The sequence below is a fragment of the Dendropsophus ebraccatus genome, chromosome 4 (assembly GCF_027789765.1).
Source record: "Dendropsophus ebraccatus isolate aDenEbr1 chromosome 4, aDenEbr1.pat, whole genome shotgun sequence".
NCBI classification, from domain to species: domain Eukaryota; kingdom Metazoa; phylum Chordata; class Amphibia; order Anura; family Hylidae; genus Dendropsophus; species Dendropsophus ebraccatus.
This window is the reverse complement of record NC_091457.1, coordinates 25,438,337-25,454,331: the sequence shown is the minus strand read 5'-3', so window position 1 is coordinate 25,454,331 and position 15,995 is coordinate 25,438,337. Positions and strand designations below refer to the sequence as shown.

At 47.4% G+C, this 15,995-nt stretch overlaps 39 non-coding genes across 39 annotated transcripts; all 39 read left to right on the top strand.

The window, feature by feature from the left end:
- The first annotated feature begins 69 nt into the window (after window positions 1-69).
- Window positions 70-141, top strand: TRNAA-CGC (transfer RNA alanine (anticodon CGC)). The gene has a single exon. It is a non-coding gene; the product is annotated as a tRNA-Ala (tRNA).
- Window positions 142-699: 558 nt separating this feature from the next.
- TRNAA-UGC (transfer RNA alanine (anticodon UGC)) lies at window positions 700-771 on the top strand. Its single transcript has one exon. It is a non-coding gene; the product is annotated as a tRNA-Ala (tRNA).
- A 130-nt stretch (window positions 772-901) lies between these two features.
- TRNAA-CGC (transfer RNA alanine (anticodon CGC)) lies at window positions 902-973 on the top strand. The gene has a single exon. It is a non-coding gene; the product is annotated as a tRNA-Ala (tRNA).
- Window positions 974-1,532: 559 nt separating this feature from the next.
- Window positions 1,533-1,604, top strand: TRNAA-UGC (transfer RNA alanine (anticodon UGC)). The gene has a single exon. It is a non-coding gene; the product is annotated as a tRNA-Ala (tRNA).
- Window positions 1,605-1,734: 130 nt separating this feature from the next.
- TRNAA-CGC (transfer RNA alanine (anticodon CGC)) lies at window positions 1,735-1,806 on the top strand. Its single transcript has one exon. It is a non-coding gene; the product is annotated as a tRNA-Ala (tRNA).
- A 559-nt stretch (window positions 1,807-2,365) lies between these two features.
- Window positions 2,366-2,437, top strand: TRNAA-UGC (transfer RNA alanine (anticodon UGC)). The gene has a single exon. It is a non-coding gene; the product is annotated as a tRNA-Ala (tRNA).
- Window positions 2,438-2,567: 130 nt separating this feature from the next.
- Window positions 2,568-2,639, top strand: TRNAA-CGC (transfer RNA alanine (anticodon CGC)). The gene has a single exon. It is a non-coding gene; the product is annotated as a tRNA-Ala (tRNA).
- A 558-nt stretch (window positions 2,640-3,197) lies between these two features.
- On the top strand, window positions 3,198-3,269 carry TRNAA-UGC (transfer RNA alanine (anticodon UGC)). Its single transcript has one exon. It is a non-coding gene; the product is annotated as a tRNA-Ala (tRNA).
- Window positions 3,270-3,399: 130 nt separating this feature from the next.
- On the top strand, window positions 3,400-3,471 carry TRNAA-CGC (transfer RNA alanine (anticodon CGC)). The gene has a single exon. It is a non-coding gene; the product is annotated as a tRNA-Ala (tRNA).
- A 558-nt stretch (window positions 3,472-4,029) lies between these two features.
- Window positions 4,030-4,101, top strand: TRNAA-UGC (transfer RNA alanine (anticodon UGC)). Its single transcript has one exon. It is a non-coding gene; the product is annotated as a tRNA-Ala (tRNA).
- Window positions 4,102-4,231: 130 nt separating this feature from the next.
- TRNAA-CGC (transfer RNA alanine (anticodon CGC)) lies at window positions 4,232-4,303 on the top strand. The gene has a single exon. It is a non-coding gene; the product is annotated as a tRNA-Ala (tRNA).
- Window positions 4,304-4,861: 558 nt separating this feature from the next.
- TRNAA-UGC (transfer RNA alanine (anticodon UGC)) lies at window positions 4,862-4,933 on the top strand. Its single transcript has one exon. It is a non-coding gene; the product is annotated as a tRNA-Ala (tRNA).
- A 130-nt stretch (window positions 4,934-5,063) lies between these two features.
- Window positions 5,064-5,135, top strand: TRNAA-CGC (transfer RNA alanine (anticodon CGC)). The gene has a single exon. It is a non-coding gene; the product is annotated as a tRNA-Ala (tRNA).
- A 558-nt stretch (window positions 5,136-5,693) lies between these two features.
- On the top strand, window positions 5,694-5,765 carry TRNAA-UGC (transfer RNA alanine (anticodon UGC)). The gene has a single exon. It is a non-coding gene; the product is annotated as a tRNA-Ala (tRNA).
- A 130-nt stretch (window positions 5,766-5,895) lies between these two features.
- TRNAA-CGC (transfer RNA alanine (anticodon CGC)) lies at window positions 5,896-5,967 on the top strand. Its single transcript has one exon. It is a non-coding gene; the product is annotated as a tRNA-Ala (tRNA).
- Window positions 5,968-6,526: 559 nt separating this feature from the next.
- Window positions 6,527-6,598, top strand: TRNAA-UGC (transfer RNA alanine (anticodon UGC)). The gene has a single exon. It is a non-coding gene; the product is annotated as a tRNA-Ala (tRNA).
- A 130-nt stretch (window positions 6,599-6,728) lies between these two features.
- On the top strand, window positions 6,729-6,800 carry TRNAA-CGC (transfer RNA alanine (anticodon CGC)). Its single transcript has one exon. It is a non-coding gene; the product is annotated as a tRNA-Ala (tRNA).
- A 558-nt stretch (window positions 6,801-7,358) lies between these two features.
- Window positions 7,359-7,430, top strand: TRNAA-UGC (transfer RNA alanine (anticodon UGC)). Its single transcript has one exon. It is a non-coding gene; the product is annotated as a tRNA-Ala (tRNA).
- Window positions 7,431-7,560: 130 nt separating this feature from the next.
- On the top strand, window positions 7,561-7,632 carry TRNAA-CGC (transfer RNA alanine (anticodon CGC)). Its single transcript has one exon. It is a non-coding gene; the product is annotated as a tRNA-Ala (tRNA).
- Window positions 7,633-8,190: 558 nt separating this feature from the next.
- On the top strand, window positions 8,191-8,262 carry TRNAA-UGC (transfer RNA alanine (anticodon UGC)). Its single transcript has one exon. It is a non-coding gene; the product is annotated as a tRNA-Ala (tRNA).
- Window positions 8,263-8,392: 130 nt separating this feature from the next.
- Window positions 8,393-8,464, top strand: TRNAA-CGC (transfer RNA alanine (anticodon CGC)). Its single transcript has one exon. It is a non-coding gene; the product is annotated as a tRNA-Ala (tRNA).
- Window positions 8,465-9,022: 558 nt separating this feature from the next.
- Window positions 9,023-9,094, top strand: TRNAA-UGC (transfer RNA alanine (anticodon UGC)). Its single transcript has one exon. It is a non-coding gene; the product is annotated as a tRNA-Ala (tRNA).
- Window positions 9,095-9,224: 130 nt separating this feature from the next.
- TRNAA-CGC (transfer RNA alanine (anticodon CGC)) lies at window positions 9,225-9,296 on the top strand. The gene has a single exon. It is a non-coding gene; the product is annotated as a tRNA-Ala (tRNA).
- Window positions 9,297-9,854: 558 nt separating this feature from the next.
- Window positions 9,855-9,926, top strand: TRNAA-UGC (transfer RNA alanine (anticodon UGC)). Its single transcript has one exon. It is a non-coding gene; the product is annotated as a tRNA-Ala (tRNA).
- Window positions 9,927-10,056: 130 nt separating this feature from the next.
- On the top strand, window positions 10,057-10,128 carry TRNAA-CGC (transfer RNA alanine (anticodon CGC)). The gene has a single exon. It is a non-coding gene; the product is annotated as a tRNA-Ala (tRNA).
- A 558-nt stretch (window positions 10,129-10,686) lies between these two features.
- On the top strand, window positions 10,687-10,758 carry TRNAA-UGC (transfer RNA alanine (anticodon UGC)). The gene has a single exon. It is a non-coding gene; the product is annotated as a tRNA-Ala (tRNA).
- A 130-nt stretch (window positions 10,759-10,888) lies between these two features.
- Window positions 10,889-10,960, top strand: TRNAA-CGC (transfer RNA alanine (anticodon CGC)). Its single transcript has one exon. It is a non-coding gene; the product is annotated as a tRNA-Ala (tRNA).
- Window positions 10,961-11,518: 558 nt separating this feature from the next.
- On the top strand, window positions 11,519-11,590 carry TRNAA-UGC (transfer RNA alanine (anticodon UGC)). Its single transcript has one exon. It is a non-coding gene; the product is annotated as a tRNA-Ala (tRNA).
- Window positions 11,591-11,720: 130 nt separating this feature from the next.
- TRNAA-CGC (transfer RNA alanine (anticodon CGC)) lies at window positions 11,721-11,792 on the top strand. The gene has a single exon. It is a non-coding gene; the product is annotated as a tRNA-Ala (tRNA).
- Window positions 11,793-12,350: 558 nt separating this feature from the next.
- On the top strand, window positions 12,351-12,422 carry TRNAA-UGC (transfer RNA alanine (anticodon UGC)). The gene has a single exon. It is a non-coding gene; the product is annotated as a tRNA-Ala (tRNA).
- A 130-nt stretch (window positions 12,423-12,552) lies between these two features.
- Window positions 12,553-12,624, top strand: TRNAA-CGC (transfer RNA alanine (anticodon CGC)). The gene has a single exon. It is a non-coding gene; the product is annotated as a tRNA-Ala (tRNA).
- A 557-nt stretch (window positions 12,625-13,181) lies between these two features.
- On the top strand, window positions 13,182-13,253 carry TRNAA-UGC (transfer RNA alanine (anticodon UGC)). Its single transcript has one exon. It is a non-coding gene; the product is annotated as a tRNA-Ala (tRNA).
- A 130-nt stretch (window positions 13,254-13,383) lies between these two features.
- Window positions 13,384-13,455, top strand: TRNAA-CGC (transfer RNA alanine (anticodon CGC)). The gene has a single exon. It is a non-coding gene; the product is annotated as a tRNA-Ala (tRNA).
- Window positions 13,456-14,013: 558 nt separating this feature from the next.
- TRNAA-UGC (transfer RNA alanine (anticodon UGC)) lies at window positions 14,014-14,085 on the top strand. The gene has a single exon. It is a non-coding gene; the product is annotated as a tRNA-Ala (tRNA).
- Window positions 14,086-14,215: 130 nt separating this feature from the next.
- Window positions 14,216-14,287, top strand: TRNAA-CGC (transfer RNA alanine (anticodon CGC)). Its single transcript has one exon. It is a non-coding gene; the product is annotated as a tRNA-Ala (tRNA).
- A 558-nt stretch (window positions 14,288-14,845) lies between these two features.
- On the top strand, window positions 14,846-14,917 carry TRNAA-UGC (transfer RNA alanine (anticodon UGC)). Its single transcript has one exon. It is a non-coding gene; the product is annotated as a tRNA-Ala (tRNA).
- Window positions 14,918-15,047: 130 nt separating this feature from the next.
- TRNAA-CGC (transfer RNA alanine (anticodon CGC)) lies at window positions 15,048-15,119 on the top strand. Its single transcript has one exon. It is a non-coding gene; the product is annotated as a tRNA-Ala (tRNA).
- A 558-nt stretch (window positions 15,120-15,677) lies between these two features.
- Window positions 15,678-15,749, top strand: TRNAA-UGC (transfer RNA alanine (anticodon UGC)). Its single transcript has one exon. It is a non-coding gene; the product is annotated as a tRNA-Ala (tRNA).
- A 130-nt stretch (window positions 15,750-15,879) lies between these two features.
- TRNAA-CGC (transfer RNA alanine (anticodon CGC)) lies at window positions 15,880-15,951 on the top strand. Its single transcript has one exon. It is a non-coding gene; the product is annotated as a tRNA-Ala (tRNA).
- The last annotated feature ends 44 nt before the right edge of the window (window positions 15,952-15,995 follow it).

The following is a 15,995-nucleotide window of genomic DNA, read 5'->3' as shown; positions in this document are numbered from 1 at the left end:
GCTCTTTCCGCGATAGTTAAATAAAGTCTGTCCGTTCCAGCAGGGAATTGGGAGAAAGCACACCACGTAGGGGATGTAGCTCAGTGGTAGAGCGCACGCTTCGCATGTGTGAGGTCCTGGGTTCAATCCCCAGCATCTCCATGGTTTTTGTTCATACGGATCCTACCAACTGGACGAAACTCAAGTCACGTGGCACACTTTGAAGCTGGCTTACGTGACCTCCTTGCACAGACCCTTATGCCAGTTTGCTGATTAGTACAATATACACCCAAAAAGTCCAAACGTAAGGGAGCATTTAAGAAGCGTCACTACCTTAAGTAGCTTTCTTTGCCATTACCCGGGGTAGAGAAGGCTTTGGTGCCAAGTAATGCGCCAAACTTCACAGCTACAGTTAAGCCACACCATATTTGCTGACTTGCTTTATTTTACCCGGGAAACCATATCTTTACACCAGGGGCCGATTTTGGACACTGGGTTGTCATTAAACTGAGTTGCAGTGCAGCACTTGAAACGTGTGACAGGACGGAAAAGGCTAAGTAGACTACCTTTTTAGGCAGAAATGGGTGGACCAGTATTTTTAAACAGAAGGAAAAGAAGTGACATTTTTTTGGAAAGGCTGTTTGGCAACAAGGTAGATGCCGAATTAGCCTGTAAACTGCTATCGGCCGATCGGAACCTAATTTGAAGAAGCTTGCGAAGGGGGATGTAGCTCAGTGGTAGAGCGCACGCTTTGCATGTGTGAGGCCCCGGGTTCAATCCCCGGCATCTCCACTTTGTCTTTTATGCACATGGAATTACTGCAAAGCTGTGTCTCTCAATCTCTTCCCGCGTAGCTCTTTCCGCGATAGTTAAATAAAGTCTGTCCGTTCCAGCAGGGAATTGGGAGAAAGCACACCACGTAGGGGATGTAGCTCAGTGGTAGAGCGCACGCTTCGCATGTGTGAGGTCCTGGGTTCAATCCCCAGCATCTCCATGGTTTTTGTTCATACGGATCCTACCAACTGGACGAAACTCAAGTCACGTGGCACACTTTGAAGCTGGCTTACGTGACCTCCTTGCACAGACCCTTATGCCAGTTTGCTGATTAGTACAATATACACCCAAAAAGTCCAAACGTAAGGGAGCATTTAAGAAGCGTCACTACCTTAAGTAGCTTTCTTTGCCATTACCCGGGGTAGAGAAGGCTTTGGTGCCAAGTAATGCGCCAAACTTCACAGCTACAGTTAAGCCACACCATATTTGCTGACTTGCTTTATTTTACCCGGGAAACCATATCTTTACACCAGGGGCCGATTTTGGACACTGGGTTGTCATTAAACTGAGTTGCAGTGCAGCACTTGAAACGTGTGACAGGACGGAAAAGGCTAAGTAGACTACCTTTTTAGGCAGAAATGGGTGGACCAGTATTTTTAAACAGAAGGAAAAGAAGTGACATTTTTTTGGAAAGGCTGTTTGGCAACAAGGTAGATGCCGAATTAGCCTGTAAACTGCTATCGGCCGATCGGAACCTTCTTTGGAAGAAGCTTGCGAAGGGGGATGTAGCTCAGTGGTAGAGCGCACGCTTTGCATGTGTGAGGCCCCGGGTTCAATCCCCGGCATCTCCACTTTGTCTTTTATGCACATGGAATTACTGCAAAGCTGTGTCTCTCAATCTCTTCCCGCGTAGCTCTTTCCGCGATAGTTAAATAAAGTCTGTCCGTTCCAGCAGGGAATTGGGAGAAAGCACACCACGTAGGGGATGTAGCTCAGTGGTAGAGCGCACGCTTCGCATGTGTGAGGTCCTGGGTTCAATCCCCAGCATCTCCATGGTTTTTGTTCATACGGATCCTACCAACTGGACGAAACTCAAGTCACGTGGCACACTTTGAAGCTGGCTTACGTGACCTCCTTGCACAGACCCTTATGCCAGTTTGCTGATTAGTACAATATACACCCAAAAAGTCCAAACGTAAGGGAGCATTTAAGAAGCGTCACTACCTTAAGTAGCTTTCTTTGCCATTACCCGGGGTAGAGAAGGCTTTGGTGCCAAGTAATGCGCCAAACTTCACAGCTACAGTTAAGCCACACCATATTTGCTGACTTGCTTTATTTTACCCGGGAAACCATATCTTTACACCAGGGGCCGATTTTGGACACTGGGTTGTCATTAAACTGAGTTGCAGTGCAGCACTTGAAACGTGTGACAGGACGGAAAAGGCTAAGTAGACTACCTTTTTAGGCAGAAATGGGTGGACCAGTATTTTTAAACAGAAGGAAAAGAAGTGACATTTTTTTGGAAAGGCTGTTTGGCAACAAGGTAGATGCCGAATTAGCCTGTAAACTGCTATCGGCCGATCGGAACCTTCATTTGAAGAAGCTTGCGAAGGGGGATGTAGCTCAGTGGTAGAGCGCACGCTTTGCATGTGTGAGGCCCCGGGTTCAATCCCCGGCATCTCCACTTTGTCTTTTATGCACATGGAATTACTGCAAAGCTGTGTCTCTCAATCTCTTCCCGCGTAGCTCTTTCCGCGATAGTTAAATAAAGTCTGTCCGTTCCAGCAGGGAATTGGGAGAAAGCACACCACGTAGGGGATGTAGCTCAGTGGTAGAGCGCACGCTTCGCATGTGTGAGGTCCTGGGTTCAATCCCCAGCATCTCCATGGTTTTTGTTCATACGGATCCTACCAACTGGACGAAACTCAAGTCACGTGGCACACTTTGAAGCTGGCTTACGTGACCTCCTTGCACAGACCCTTATGCCAGTTTGCTGATTAGTACAATATACACCCAAAAAGTCCAAACGTAAGGGAGCATTTAAGAAGCGTCACTACCTTAAGTAGCTTTCTTTGCCATTACCCGGGGTAGAGAAGGCTTTGGTGCCAAGTAATGCGCCAAACTTCACAGCTACAGTTAAGCCACACCATATTTGCTGACTTGCTTTATTTTACCCGGGAAACCATATCTTTACACCAGGGGCCGATTTTGGACACTGGGTTGTCATTAAACTGAGTTGCAGTGCAGCACTTGAAACGTGTGACAGGACGGAAAAGGCTAAGTAGACTACCTTTTTAGGCAGAAATGGGTGGACCAGTATTTTTAAACAGAAGGAAAAGAAGTGACATTTTTTTGGAAAGGCTGTTTGGCAACAAGGTAGATGCCGAATTAGCCTGTAAACTGCTATCGGCCGATCGGAACCTAATTTGGAGAAGCTTGCGAAGGGGGATGTAGCTCAGTGGTAGAGCGCACGCTTTGCATGTGTGAGGCCCCGGGTTCAATCCCCGGCATCTCCACTTTGTCTTTTATGCACATGGAATTACTGCAAAGCTGTGTCTCTCAATCTCTTCCCGCGTAGCTCTTTCCGCGATAGTTAAATAAAGTCTGTCCGTTCCAGCAGGGAATTGGGAGAAAGCACACCACGTAGGGGATGTAGCTCAGTGGTAGAGCGCACGCTTCGCATGTGTGAGGTCCTGGGTTCAATCCCCAGCATCTCCATGGTTTTTGTTCATACGGATCCTACCAACTGGACGAAACTCAAGTCACGTGGCACACTTTGAAGCTGGCTTACGTGACCTCCTTGCACAGACCCTTATGCCAGTTTGCTGATTAGTACAATATACACCCAAAAAGTCCAAACGTAAGGGAGCATTTAAGAAGCGTCACTACCTTAAGTAGCTTTCTTTGCCATTACCCGGGGTAGAGAAGGCTTTGGTGCCAAGTAATGCGCCAAACTTCACAGCTACAGTTAAGCCACACCATATTTGCTGACTTGCTTTATTTTACCCGGGAAACCATATCTTTACACCAGGGGCCGATTTTGGACACTGGGTTGTCATTAAACTGAGTTGCAGTGCAGCACTTGAAACGTGTGACAGGACGGAAAAGGCTAAGTAGACTACCTTTTTAGGCAGAAATGGGTGGACCAGTATTTTTAAACAGAAGGAAAAGAAGTGACATTTTTTTGGAAAGGCTGTTTGGCAACAAGGTAGATGCCGAATTAGCCTGTAAACTGCTATCGGCCGATCGGAACCTAATTTGAAGAAGCTTGCGAAGGGGGATGTAGCTCAGTGGTAGAGCGCACGCTTTGCATGTGTGAGGCCCCGGGTTCAATCCCCGGCATCTCCACTTTGTCTTTTATGCACATGGAATTACTGCAAAGCTGTGTCTCTCAATCTCTTCCCGCGTAGCTCTTTCCGCGATAGTTAAATAAAGTCTGTCCGTTCCAGCAGGGAATTGGGAGAAAGCACACCACGTAGGGGATGTAGCTCAGTGGTAGAGCGCACGCTTCGCATGTGTGAGGTCCTGGGTTCAATCCCCAGCATCTCCATGGTTTTTGTTCATACGGATCCTACCAACTGGACGAAACTCAAGTCACGTGGCACACTTTGAAGCTGGCTTACGTGACCTCCTTGCACAGACCCTTATGCCAGTTTGCTGATTAGTACAATATACACCCAAAAAGTCCAAACGTAAGGGAGCATTTAAGAAGCGTCACTACCTTAAGTAGCTTTCTTTGCCATTACCCGGGGTAGAGAAGGCTTTGGTGCCAAGTAATGCGCCAAACTTCACAGCTACAGTTAAGCCACACCATATTTGCTGACTTGCTTTATTTTACCCGGGAAACCATATCTTTACACCAGGGGCCGATTTTGGACACTGGGTTGTCATTAAACTGAGTTGCAGTGCAGCACTTGAAACGTGTGACAGGACGGAAAAGGCTAAGTAGACTACCTTTTTAGGCAGAAATGGGTGGACCAGTATTTTTAAACAGAAGGAAACGAAGTGACATTTTTTTGGAAAGGCTGTTTGGCAACAAGGTAGATGCCGAATTAGCCTGTAAACTGCTATCGGCCGATCGGAACCTTCTTTGGAGAAGCTTGCGAAGGGGGATGTAGCTCAGTGGTAGAGCGCACGCTTTGCATGTGTGAGGCCCCGGGTTCAATCCCCGGCATCTCCACTTTGTCTTTTATGCACATGGAATTACTGCAAAGCTGTGTCTCTCAATCTCTTCCCGCGTAGCTCTTTCCGCGATAGTTAAATAAAGTCTGTCCGTTCCAGCAGGGAATTGGGAGAAAGCACACCACGTAGGGGATGTAGCTCAGTGGTAGAGCGCACGCTTCGCATGTGTGAGGTCCTGGGTTCAATCCCCAGCATCTCCATGGTTTTTGTTCATACGGATCCTACCAACTGGACGAAACTCAAGTCACGTGGCACACTTTGAAGCTGGCTTACGTGACCTCCTTGCACAGACCCTTATGCCAGTTTGCTGATTAGTACAATATACACCCAAAAAGTCCAAACGTAAGGGAGCATTTAAGAAGCGTCACTACCTTAAGTAGCTTTCTTTGCCATTACCCGGGGTAGAGAAGGCTTTGGTGCCAAGTAATGCGCCAAACTTCACAGCTACAGTTAAGCCACACCATATTTGCTGACTTGCTTTATTTTACCCGGGAAACCATATCTTTACACCAGGGGCCGATTTTGGACACTGGGTTGTCATTAAACTGAGTTGCAGTGCAGCACTTGAAACGTGTGACAGGACGGAAAAGGCTAAGTAGACTACCTTTTTAGGCAGAAATGGGTGGACCAGTATTTTTAAACAGAAGGAAAAGAAGTGACATTTTTTTGGAAAGGCTGTTTGGCAACAAGGTAGATGCCGAATTAGCCTGTAAACTGCTATCGGCCGATCGGAACCTAATTTGAAGAAGCTTGCGAAGGGGGATGTAGCTCAGTGGTAGAGCGCACGCTTTGCATGTGTGAGGCCCCGGGTTCAATCCCCGGCATCTCCACTTTGTCTTTTATGCACATGGAATTACTGCAAAGCTGTGTCTCTCAATCTCTTCCCGCGTAGCTCTTTCCGCGATAGTTAAATAAAGTCTGTCCGTTCCAGCAGGGAATTGGGAGAAAGCACACCACGTAGGGGATGTAGCTCAGTGGTAGAGCGCACGCTTCGCATGTGTGAGGTCCTGGGTTCAATCCCCAGCATCTCCATGGTTTTTGTTCATACGGATCCTACCAACTGGACGAAACTCAAGTCACGTGGCACACTTTGAAGCTGGCTTACGTGACCTCCTTGCACAGACCCTTATGCCAGTTTGCTGATTAGTACAATATACACCCAAAAAGTCCAAACGTAAGGGAGCATTTAAGAAGCGTCACTACCTTAAGTAGCTTTCTTTGCCATTACCCGGGGTAGAGAAGGCTTTGGTGCCAAGTAATGCGCCAAACTTCACAGCTACAGTTAAGCCACACCATATTTGCTGACTTGCTTTATTTTACCCGGGAAACCATATCTTTACACCAGGGGCCGATTTTGGACACTGGGTTGTCATTAAACTGAGTTGCAGTGCAGCACTTGAAACGTGTGACAGGACGGAAAAGGCTAAGTAGACTACCTTTTTAGGCAGAAATGGGTGGACCAGTATTTTTAAACAGAAGGAAAAGAAGTGACATTTTTTTGGAAAGGCTGTTTGGCAACAAGGTAGATGCCGAATTAGCCTGTAAACTGCTATCGGCCGATCGGAACCTTACTTTGGAGAAGCTTGCGAAGGGGGATGTAGCTCAGTGGTAGAGCGCACGCTTTGCATGTGTGAGGCCCCGGGTTCAATCCCCGGCATCTCCACTTTGTCTTTTATGCACATGGAATTACTGCAAAGCTGTGTCTCTCAATCTCTTCCCGCGTAGCTCTTTCCGCGATAGTTAAATAAAGTCTGTCCGTTCCAGCAGGGAATTGGGAGAAAGCACACCACGTAGGGGATGTAGCTCAGTGGTAGAGCGCACGCTTCGCATGTGTGAGGTCCTGGGTTCAATCCCCAGCATCTCCATGGTTTTTGTTCATACGGATCCTACCAACTGGACGAAACTCAAGTCACGTGGCACACTTTGAAGCTGGCTTACGTGACCTCCTTGCACAGACCCTTATGCCAGTTTGCTGATTAGTACAATATACACCCAAAAAGTCCAAACGTAAGGGAGCATTTAAGAAGCGTCACTACCTTAAGTAGCTTTCTTTGCCATTACCCGGGGTAGAGAAGGCTTTGGTGCCAAGTAATGCGCCAAACTTCACAGCTACAGTTAAGCCACACCATATTTGCTGACTTGCTTTATTTTACCCGGGAAACCATATCTTTACACCAGGGGCCGATTTTGGACACTGGGTTGTCATTAAACTGAGTTGCAGTGCAGCACTTGAAACGTGTGACAGGACGGAAAAGGCTAAGTAGACTACCTTTTTAGGCAGAAATGGGTGGACCAGTATTTTTAAACAGAAGGAAAAGAAGTGACATTTTTTTGGAAAGGCTGTTTGGCAACAAGGTAGATGCCGAATTAGCCTGTAAACTGCTATCGGCCGATCGGAACCTTCTTTGGAGAAGCTTGCGAAGGGGGATGTAGCTCAGTGGTAGAGCGCACGCTTTGCATGTGTGAGGCCCCGGGTTCAATCCCCGGCATCTCCACTTTGTCTTTTATGCACATGGAATTACTGCAAAGCTGTGTCTCTCAATCTCTTCCCGCGTAGCTCTTTCCGCGATAGTTAAATAAAGTCTGTCCGTTCCAGCAGGGAATTGGGAGAAAGCACACCACGTAGGGGATGTAGCTCAGTGGTAGAGCGCACGCTTCGCATGTGTGAGGTCCTGGGTTCAATCCCCAGCATCTCCATGGTTTTTGTTCATACGGATCCTACCAACTGGACGAAACTCAAGTCACGTGGCACACTTTGAAGCTGGCTTACGTGACCTCCTTGCACAGACCCTTATGCCAGTTTGCTGATTAGTACAATATACACCCAAAAAGTCCAAACGTAAGGGAGCATTTAAGAAGCGTCACTACCTTAAGTAGCTTTCTTTGCCATTACCCGGGGTAGAGAAGGCTTTGGTGCCAAGTAATGCGCCAAACTTCACAGCTACAGTTAAGCCACACCATATTTGCTGACTTGCTTTATTTTACCCGGGAAACCATATCTTTACACCAGGGGCCGATTTTGGACACTGGGTTGTCATTAAACTGAGTTGCAGTGCAGCACTTGAAACGTGTGACAGGACGGAAAAGGCTAAGTAGACTACCTTTTTAGGCAGAAATGGGTGGACCAGTATTTTTAAACAGAAGGAAAAGAAGTGACATTTTTTTGGAAAGGCTGTTTGGCAACAAGGTAGATGCCGAATTAGCCTGTAAACTGCTATCGGCCGATCGGAACCTAATTTGAAGAAGCTTGCGAAGGGGGATGTAGCTCAGTGGTAGAGCGCACGCTTTGCATGTGTGAGGCCCCGGGTTCAATCCCCGGCATCTCCACTTTGTCTTTTATGCACATGGAATTACTGCAAAGCTGTGTCTCTCAATCTCTTCCCGCGTAGCTCTTTCCGCGATAGTTAAATAAAGTCTGTCCGTTCCAGCAGGGAATTGGGAGAAAGCACACCACGTAGGGGATGTAGCTCAGTGGTAGAGCGCACGCTTCGCATGTGTGAGGTCCTGGGTTCAATCCCCAGCATCTCCATGGTTTTTGTTCATACGGATCCTACCAACTGGACGAAACTCAAGTCACGTGGCACACTTTGAAGCTGGCTTACGTGACCTCCTTGCACAGACCCTTATGCCAGTTTGCTGATTAGTACAATATACACCCAAAAAGTCCAAACGTAAGGGAGCATTTAAGAAGCGTCACTACCTTAAGTAGCTTTCTTTGCCATTACCCGGGGTAGAGAAGGCTTTGGTGCCAAGTAATGCGCCAAACTTCACAGCTACAGTTAAGCCACACCATATTTGCTGACTTGCTTTATTTTACCCGGGAAACCATATCTTTACACCAGGGGCCGATTTTGGACACTGGGTTGTCATTAAACTGAGTTGCAGTGCAGCACTTGAAACGTGTGACAGGACGGAAAAGGCTAAGTAGACTACCTTTTTAGGCAGAAATGGGTGGACCAGTATTTTTAAACAGAAGGAAAAGAAGTGACATTTTTTTGGAAAGGCTGTTTGGCAACAAGGTAGATGCCGAATTAGCCTGTAAACTGCTATCGGCCGATCGGAACCTTCTTTGGAGAAGCTTGCGAAGGGGGATGTAGCTCAGTGGTAGAGCGCACGCTTTGCATGTGTGAGGCCCCGGGTTCAATCCCCGGCATCTCCACTTTGTCTTTTATGCACATGGAATTACTGCAAAGCTGTGTCTCTCAATCTCTTCCCGCGTAGCTCTTTCCGCGATAGTTAAATAAAGTCTGTCCGTTCCAGCAGGGAATTGGGAGAAAGCACACCACGTAGGGGATGTAGCTCAGTGGTAGAGCGCACGCTTCGCATGTGTGAGGTCCTGGGTTCAATCCCCAGCATCTCCATGGTTTTTGTTCATACGGATCCTACCAACTGGACGAAACTCAAGTCACGTGGCACACTTTGAAGCTGGCTTACGTGACCTCCTTGCACAGACCCTTATGCCAGTTTGCTGATTAGTACAATATACACCCAAAAAGTCCAAACGTAAGGGAGCATTTAAGAAGCGTCACTACCTTAAGTAGCTTTCTTTGCCATTACCCGGGGTAGAGAAGGCTTTGGTGCCAAGTAATGCGCCAAACTTCACAGCTACAGTTAAGCCACACCATATTTGCTGACTTGCTTTATTTTACCCGGGAAACCATATCTTTACACCAGGGGCCGATTTTGGACACTGGGTTGTCATTAAACTGAGTTGCAGTGCAGCACTTGAAACGTGTGACAGGACGGAAAAGGCTAAGTAGACTACCTTTTTAGGCAGAAATGGGTGGACCAGTATTTTTAAACAGAAGGAAAAGAAGTGACATTTTTTTGGAAAGGCTGTTTGGCAACAAGGTAGATGCCGAATTAGCCTGTAAACTGCTATCGGCCGATCGGAACCTAATTTGAAGAAGCTTGCGAAGGGGGATGTAGCTCAGTGGTAGAGCGCACGCTTTGCATGTGTGAGGCCCCGGGTTCAATCCCCGGCATCTCCACTTTGTCTTTTATGCACATGGAATTACTGCAAAGCTGTGTCTCTCAATCTCTTCCCGCGTAGCTCTTTCCGCGATAGTTAAATAAAGTCTGTCCGTTCCAGCAGGGAATTGGGAGAAAGCACACCACGTAGGGGATGTAGCTCAGTGGTAGAGCGCACGCTTCGCATGTGTGAGGTCCTGGGTTCAATCCCCAGCATCTCCATGGTTTTTGTTCATACGGATCCTACCAACTGGACGAAACTCAAGTCACGTGGCACACTTTGAAGCTGGCTTACGTGACCTCCTTGCACAGACCCTTATGCCAGTTTGCTGATTAGTACAATATACACCCAAAAAGTCCAAACGTAAGGGAGCATTTAAGAAGCGTCACTACCTTAAGTAGCTTTCTTTGCCATTACCCGGGGTAGAGAAGGCTTTGGTGCCAAGTAATGCGCCAAACTTCACAGCTACAGTTAAGCCACACCATATTTGCTGACTTGCTTTATTTTACCCGGGAAACCATATCTTTACACCAGGGGCCGATTTTGGACACTGGGTTGTCATTAAACTGAGTTGCAGTGCAGCACTTGAAACGTGTGACAGGACGGAAAAGGCTAAGTAGACTACCTTTTTAGGCAGAAATGGGTGGACCAGTATTTTTAAACAGAAGGAAAAGAAGTGACATTTTTTTGGAAAGGCTGTTTGGCAACAAGGTAGATGCCGAATTAGCCTGTAAACTGCTATCGGCCGATCGGAACCTAATTTGAAGAAGCTTGCGAAGGGGGATGTAGCTCAGTGGTAGAGCGCACGCTTTGCATGTGTGAGGCCCCGGGTTCAATCCCCGGCATCTCCACTTTGTCTTTTATGCACATGGAATTACTGCAAAGCTGTGTCTCTCAATCTCTTCCCGCGTAGCTCTTTCCGCGATAGTTAAATAAAGTCTGTCCGTTCCAGCAGGGAATTGGGAGAAAGCACACCACGTAGGGGATGTAGCTCAGTGGTAGAGCGCACGCTTCGCATGTGTGAGGTCCTGGGTTCAATCCCCAGCATCTCCATGGTTTTTGTTCATACGGATCCTACCAACTGGACGAAACTCAAGTCACGTGGCACACTTTGAAGCTGGCTTACGTGACCTCCTTGCACAGACCCTTATGCCAGTTTGCTGATTAGTACAATATACACCCAAAAAGTCCAAACGTAAGGGAGCATTTAAGAAGCGTCACTACCTTAAGTAGCTTTCTTTGCCATTACCCGGGGTAGAGAAGGCTTTGGTGCCAAGTAATGCGCCAAACTTCACAGCTACAGTTAAGCCACACCATATTTGCTGACTTGCTTTATTTTACCCGGGAAACCATATCTTTACACCAGGGGCCGATTTTGGACACTGGGTTGTCATTAAACTGAGTTGCAGTGCAGCACTTGAAACGTGTGACAGGACGGAAAAGGCTAAGTAGACTACCTTTTTAGGCAGAAATGGGTGGACCAGTATTTTTAAACAGAAGGAAAAGAAGTGACATTTTTTTGGAAAGGCTGTTTGGCAACAAGGTAGATGCCGAATTAGCCTGTAAACTGCTATCGGCCGATCGGAACCTTCTTTGGAGAAGCTTGCGAAGGGGGATGTAGCTCAGTGGTAGAGCGCACGCTTTGCATGTGTGAGGCCCCGGGTTCAATCCCCGGCATCTCCACTTTGTCTTTTATGCACATGGAATTACTGCAAAGCTGTGTCTCTCAATCTCTTCCCGCGTAGCTCTTTCCGCGATAGTTAAATAAAGTCTGTCCGTTCCAGCAGGGAATTGGGAGAAAGCACACCACGTAGGGGATGTAGCTCAGTGGTAGAGCGCACGCTTCGCATGTGTGAGGTCCTGGGTTCAATCCCCAGCATCTCCATGGTTTTTGTTCATACGGATCCTACCAACTGGACGAAACTCAAGTCACGTGGCACACTTTGAAGCTGGCTTACGTGACCTCCTTGCACAGACCCTTATGCCAGTTTGCTGATTAGTACAATATACACCCAAAAAGTCCAAACGTAAGGGAGCATTTAAGAAGCGTCACTACCTTAAGTAGCTTTCTTTGCCATTACCCGGGGTAGAGAAGGCTTTGGTGCCAAGTAATGCGCCAAACTTCACAGCTACAGTTAAGCCACACCATATTTGCTGACTTGCTTTATTTTACCCGGGAAACCATATCTTTACACCAGGGGCCGATTTTGGACACTGGGTTGTCATTAAACTGAGTTGCAGTGCAGCACTTGAAACGTGTGACAGGACGGAAAAGGCTAAGTAGACTACCTTTTTAGGCAGAAATGGGTGGACCAGTATTTTTAAACAGAAGGAAAAGAAGTGACATTTTTTTGGAAAGGCTGTTTGGCAACAAGGTAGATGCCGAATTAGCCTGTAAACTGCTATCGGCCGATCGGAACCTAATTTGAAGAAGCTTGCGAAGGGGGATGTAGCTCAGTGGTAGAGCGCACGCTTTGCATGTGTGAGGCCCCGGGTTCAATCCCCGGCATCTCCACTTTGTCTTTTATGCACATGGAATTACTGCAAAGCTGTGTCTCTCAATCTCTTCCCGCGTAGCTCTTTCCGCGATAGTTAAATAAAGTCTGTCCGTTCCAGCAGGGAATTGGGAGAAAGCACACCACGTAGGGGATGTAGCTCAGTGGTAGAGCGCACGCTTCGCATGTGTGAGGTCCTGGGTTCAATCCCCAGCATCTCCATGGTTTTTGTTCATACGGATCCTACCAACTGGACGAAACTCAAGTCACGTGGCACACTTTGAAGCTGGCTTACGTGACCTCCTTGCACAGACCCTTATGCCAGTTTGCTGATTAGTACAATATACACCCAAAAAGTCCAAACGTAAGGGAGCATTTAAGAAGCGTCACTACCTTAAGTAGCTTTCTTTGCCATTACCCGGGGTAGAGAAGGCTTTGGTGCCAAGTAATGCGCCAAACTTCACAGCTACAGTTAAGCCACACCATATTTGCTGACTTGCTTTATTTTACCCGGGAAACCATATCTTTACACCAGGGGCCGATTTTGGACACTGGGTTGTCATTAAACTGAGTTGCAGTGCAGCACTTGAAACGTGTGACAGGACGGAAAAGGCTAAGTAGACTACCTTTTTAGGCAGAAATGGGTGGACCAGTATTTTTAAACAGAAGGAAAAGAAGTGACATTTTTTTGGAAAGGCTGTTTGGCAACAAGGTAGATGCCGAATTAGCCTGTAAACTGCTATCGGCCGATCGGAACCTATTTGAAGAAGCTTGCGAAGGGGGATGTAGCTCAGTGGTAGAGCGCACGCTTTGCATGTGTGAGGCCCCGGGTTCAATCCCCGGCATCTCCACTTTGTCTTTTATGCACATGGAATTACTGCAAAGCTGTGTCTCTCAATCTCTTCCCGCGTAGCTCTTTCCGCGATAGTTAAATAAAGTCTGTCCGTTCCAGCAGGGAATTGGGAGAAAGCACACCACGTAGGGGATGTAGCTCAGTGGTAGAGCGCACGCTTCGCATGTGTGAGGTCCTGGGTTCAATCCCCAGCATCTCCATGGTTTTTGTTCATACGGATCCTACCAACTGGACGAAACTCAAGTCACGTGGCACACTTTGAAGCTGGCTTACGTGACCTCCTTGCACAGACCCTTATGCCAGTTTGCTGATTAGTACAATATACACCCAAAAAGTCCAAACGTAAGGGAGCATTTAAGAAGCGTCACTACCTTAAGTAGCTTTCTTTGCCATTACCCGGGGTAGAGAAGGCTTTGGTGCCAAGTAATGCGCCAAACTTCACAGCTACAGTTAAGCCACACCATATTTGCTGACTTGCTTTATTTTACCCGGGAAACCATATCTTTACACCAGGGGCCGATTTTGGACACTGGGTTGTCATTAAACTGAGTTGCAGTGCAGCACTTGAAACGTGTGACAGGACGGAAAAGGCTAAGTAGACTACCTTTTTAGGCAGAAATGGGTGGACCAGTATTTTTAAACAGAAGGAAAAGAAGTGACATTTTTTTGGAAAGGCTGTTTGGCAACAAGGTAGATGCCGAATTAGCCTGTAAACTGCTATCGGCCGATCGGAACCTAATTTGAAGAAGCTTGCGAAGGGGGATGTAGCTCAGTGGTAGAGCGCACGCTTTGCATGTGTGAGGCCCCGGGTTCAATCCCCGGCATCTCCACTTTGTCTTTTATGCACATGGAATTACTGCAAAGCTGTGTCTCTCAATCTCTTCCCGCGTAGCTCTTTCCGCGATAGTTAAATAAAGTCTGTCCGTTCCAGCAGGGAATTGGGAGAAAGCACACCACGTAGGGGATGTAGCTCAGTGGTAGAGCGCACGCTTCGCATGTGTGAGGTCCTGGGTTCAATCCCCAGCATCTCCATGGTTTTTGTTCATACGGATCCTACCAACTGGACGAAACTCAAGTCACGTGGCACACTTTGAAGCTGGCTTACGTGACCTCCTTGCACAGACCCTTATGCCAGTTTGCTGATTAGTACAATATACACCCAAAAAGTCCAAACGTAAGGGAGCATTTAAGAAGCGTCACTACCTTAAGTAGCTTTCTTTGCCATTACCCGGGGTAGAGAAGGCTTTGGTGCCAAGTAATGCGCCAAACTTCACAGCTACAGTTAAGCCACACCATATTTGCTGACTTGCTTTATTTTACCCGGGAAACCATATCTTTACACCAGGGGCCGATTTTGGACACTGGGTTGTCATTAAACTGAGTTGCAGTGCAGCACTTGAAACGTGTGACAGGACGGAAAAGGCTAAGTAGACTACCTTTTTAGGCAGAAATGGGTGGACCAGTATTTTTAAACAGAAGGAAAAGAAGTGACATTTTTTTGGAAAGGCTGTTTGGCAACAAGGTAGATGCCGAATTAGCCTGTAAACTGCTATCGGCCGATCGGAACCTAATTTGAAGAAGCTTGCGAAGGGGGATGTAGCTCAGTGGTAGAGCGCACGCTTTGCATGTGTGAGGCCCCGGGTTCAATCCCCGGCATCTCCACTTTGTCTTTTATGCACATGGAATTACTGCAAAGCTGTGTCTCTCAATCTCTTCCCGCGTAGCTCTTTCCGCGATAGTTAAATAAAGTCTGTCCGTTCCAGCAGGGAATTGGGAGAAAGCACACCACGTAGGGGATGTAGCTCAGTGGTAGAGCGCACGCTTCGCATGTGTGAGGTCCTGGGTTCAATCCCCAGCATCTCCATGGTTTTTGTTCATACGGATCCTACCAACTGGACGAAACTCAAGTCACGTGGCACACTTTGAAGCTGGCTTACGTGACCTCCTTGCACAGACCCTTATGCCAGTTTGCTGATTAGTACAATATACACCCAAAAAGTCCAAACGTAAGGGAGCATTTAAGAAGCGTCACTACCTTAAGTAGCTTTCTTTGCCATTACCCGGGGTAGAGAAGGCTTTGGTGCCAAGTAATGCGCCAAACTTCACAGCTACAGTTAAGCCACACCATATTTGCTGACTTGCTTTATTTTACCCGGGAAACCATATCTTTACACCAGGGGCCGATTTTGGACACTGGGTTGTCATTAAACTGAGTTGCAGTGCAGCACTTGAAACGTGTGACAGGACGGAAAAGGCTAAGTAGACTACCTTTTTAGGCAGAAATGGGTGGACCAGTATTTTTAAACAGAAGGAAAAGAAGTGACATTTTTTTGGAAAGGCTGTTTGGCAACAAGGTAGATGCCGAATTAGCCTGTAAACTGCTATCGGCCGATCGGAACCTTCTTTGGAGAAGCTTGCGAAGGGGGATGTAGCTCAGTGGTAGAGCGCACGCTTTGCATGTGTGAGGCCCCGGGTTCAATCCCCGGCATCTCCACTTTGTCTTTTATGCACATGGAATTACTGCAAAGCTGTGTCTCTCAATCTCTTCCCGCGTAGCTCTTTCCGCGATAGTTAAATAAAGTCTGTCCGTTCCAGCAGGGAATTGGGAGAAAGCACACCACGTAGGGGATGTAGCTCAGTGGTAGAGCGCACGCTTCGCATGTGTGAGGTCCTGGGTTCAATCCCCAGCATCTCCATGGTTTTTGTTCATACGGATCCTACCAACTGGACGAAACTCAAG